This window comes from Hypanus sabinus, chromosome 3 (assembly GCF_030144855.1).
Source record: "Hypanus sabinus isolate sHypSab1 chromosome 3, sHypSab1.hap1, whole genome shotgun sequence".
Classification (NCBI taxonomy): Eukaryota; Metazoa; Chordata; class Chondrichthyes; order Myliobatiformes; family Dasyatidae; genus Hypanus; species Hypanus sabinus.
The window spans coordinates 185,567,450-185,571,177 of NC_082708.1; positions in this window are offsets into that span (position 1 = coordinate 185,567,450).

A 3,728-nucleotide genomic window follows, 5' to 3' on the forward strand; every position below is an offset into this window, starting at 1 on the left:
ATGCTATAAGAACAACTTTCGAAACTTTTACAGTAAAAGTTTTAAGCTTAGTGGATCCTTATTCCTTTGACAACCAATCCAGCGCCTTCACCAGAAGGAATGTACCGTTTGAAGAAGGAGCCTTGTCATTATCAGTTCAGATTCTCATTTAAATTTCCTTATCACATCTACATCGAAACACACAGTGTCGTTTGCATCAATAACCAACACAACCTAAGGATGTGCTGGGGGCAAGTGTCACCACACATTCTGGTGCCAGTATAGTGTGTCCACAATGTTTAGCAGTGTAACACAAACAACAACAACAACAACAACAACAACATGACAACAGCAACAAAGCACCTGCAGCAAAACAAGCCCTTTTTCCTCCCACCAACCCATCCAATGCCAGGACAGGCTCCAGGTCAACAGACCTCCGCTTTACAGATTCTGTAATAGAACTCTGTTCTCGCCAATGATGGGACCCTGAACTGCAGTCCCACCAAAGGTGGGACCCCAAACTCCAAGCCTCAAAATCTAGATTAACTAATAACAGGACCTCAAATTCCAGGCCTTGAACTCTGGTCTTGCCAATGTCACGACCCCAATCTCCAGGGTCTCGAACTCTGGTCTCGCCAATGACAGGACCCCAATCTCCAGGGTCTCGAACTCTGGTCTCGCCAATGACAGGACCCCAATCTCCAGGGTCTCGAACTCTGGTCTCACCAATGACAGGACGCCAAATTCCAGGCCTTGAACTCTGGACTTGCCAACTCGTTGATCTAGAGGGCCACCAGCCCTTGTGCCTCAACATCAATAATTCAAGGGGAATTAGGAATAGGTGATAAACGCTGGTCTTGTCAACAGTCTCCCAGTGAGATGAATGACTATGAATCATCTCTCCAAGCTGGCATGTCATTAGCAAATGTCTGTACCCTCTCCAAAACCTCCCATACCATTGGACACAGTGGCTAGCAAAGCATTAACTGGGAAAATGTGCTTTTATGTTCTATCTGTCTTCTTAGTAAATCCAGGATCACTTTGATGGCACCACTGATCGCCCACACAACAGCTGTGTTCACTGCGTTAATTCTAAAACTAACTTTCTGAAAACAGAAAGAAGATTAAAAAGTTGGCACAACATCGTGGGCCAAAGGACCTGTACTGTGCTGTAGCGTTCAATGCTCTATTTCCAAAAGATTAGATGACAGTAGTACAAGGCGGTGACGAAGCCATGTTTGGAATATTGTGTTCAGTCTGAGTCATCCTGCTATCGGAAAGATTCCATTCAGCTGGACAGAGTGCAAAGGAGATTAATAAAGATGTCGTCAGGACTTGAGAGACTGAGTTGCTGGGACTTTATTCACTGGGATGTCGGAGTGGTGATCTAATTAAGGTATATAAAATCATGAGTTGGGTACCTAGATAAAATGATTGCACACAGCTTTGGTCCCAGAATGAAGAAATTAGAGGGCACAAATTTGTGAGGGGGAGACATTTTAAAGGAACCAGAGGGGCAAATCTTTCATCCAGGGGGTGGTGAGTATATGCCAGAGGAAATGGTTGACACAGGCTCAATAACAACATTTGGACAGGGCGTCAAAGGCTCCGAGAAGTCACAGAGTCATAGGACACTACTGCACAGGCAGCCCCTCTGGCCCATCTAGACAATACTGAATCATTAATCTGCCTAGTTCCATCAATCTGTACCTGGACCATAACATTCCCATGCATGTATCTATCCAAATTTCTCTTAAATGTTGAAACTGAACCCACATCCACCACTTTCACTGGCAGCTCGTTCCACAATCTCACCATCCCGAGTGAAGAAGTTCCCCCTTGTGTTCCCCTTAAACATTTCACCCTTTCACCTTTAACCCTTGGTATCAGGTTCTAGTCTCTCCAACCTCAGTAGAAAAAGCCTGCTTGCATTTACCCTATCTATACCCCTGATATTTTTGTAATTGTCTATCAAATCTCTCTACACTCCAGGGAATAAAGTCCTTAGCTATTCAACCTTTCCCTATAACAGGGCCTAAAGTCCTGGCAACATCCTTGTAAATTTTCTTTGCACTCTTTCAATCTTTCCTACATCTTTCCTATTGGTAGGTGGCCAAAATGTACTCCACAGTACTCCAAATTCGGCCAAACCAAAGTTTTCAACATAACATTCCATCTTCGGTACTCAGTACTTTGATTGATGAAGGTCAATGTGTCGAAAGCTTTCTTTACAACCCTATCTACCTGCGACCCCCACTTTCAAGGACATGTATTCTGTATTCCCAGATCCCTCCGTTCAAATACACTCCACAGTGCCCTACTGTTTATCATGTAAGTAGTACCATATTTGTCCTCCCAAAGTGCAACACCTCACACTTGCCTCAATAAATTCCGTCTGCCATTTTCAGCCCATTTTTCTAGCCAATCCAGATCCTGCTATAAGCTTTGATAGTTCTCCTCGCTGTCCACTACAGCTCCGATCTTGGTGTCATCCACAAATTTGTTGATCCAATTAACCACATTATCATCCAGATTGTTGATATAGATGACAAACAACAATGGACCTAGCATGATCTCTGCAGCACACCATAGTCACAGGCCTCTAGTCAGAGAGTCAACCATCTAGTACCACTCTCCGGCTTCTATCGTGCAGCCAATGTCTAATCCAATTTACCACCTCATCCTGAATGCCAGTGGGAAAATATGTCTGAGGGGGATAATGAATCAGCCATGGTGGAATGATGGAGCAGACTCAATGAAACAAATGGAATAATTCTGTTTCTATGTCTCACGGTCTTTTGAACACTTACATAGATTTAGAGCAGGGGTTCCCAAATGGGGTCCTCGGACCCCTCAGTTAATGGTAGGGGTCCATGGCATAAAAAAGGTTGGGAACCCCTGGTTTAGAGGATATGGGCCAGACACAGGCAAATGGAGCCTGCTGAGATGGAAGTGTTGGTTCACATGGACCAGCTTCTACTCTGCTGTTATAAAACTATTAAATAGTTCCCCAATAACGATAAAATGGACTCTTTATCTCACAGTCTACCTCATTATGATCTTGCACCTTATAGTTTATCTGTACTACACGTTAACTCAACCATGGACAGTCCCATGCCCAGCTGTAAAAGGAGGAGCGTTGGGATGGGGCCAGCAACCTCGTCCTGTAAAAACCCAGAGCTACAGAAATGCCAACAGTAGCTCCAAAAATCTCATCTCTAGGACAGGACAGATCTTTGTAGGGCTACACCTGGAGACAACTTGAAAGACTGGCCCCAGACAAAGAACTCTTGTGAGCTGTTGTCAACGGCCTATGCCTCAGTAGAAGAGCTAGGCTTAAGTAAAGTAATGCATTGCACTTTCTCTATAGCTGTTATACTTTATTCTGCACACTTATTGTGTTTCCTTGTTCTACCTCAGTGCACCATGATTTGATCTGTGGGAACATTACACAAGAAAAGCTTTTCACTGTATCTTAGTACATGTGACAATAATAAATCAATTCCAATACCAACATACCTAGCTGCGGGAAGAAAATATCCATTAAATTGTGTTTGCTTCCAGTGTCCATAAAACTCTGACAAATAAAAATTTAGCCAACAATATGTACTGGGAATTCTGAGGTCACCGTCGACTGTGGTATTGCATCCCAGCTGTCTATCTGATATGCAAGCCAGGGCAGTACGATATGGAGAGCAAGCTGTTCTTCATTTAGCAGGCTTGTGCTTTCCATGTAGCTGATGAATCCA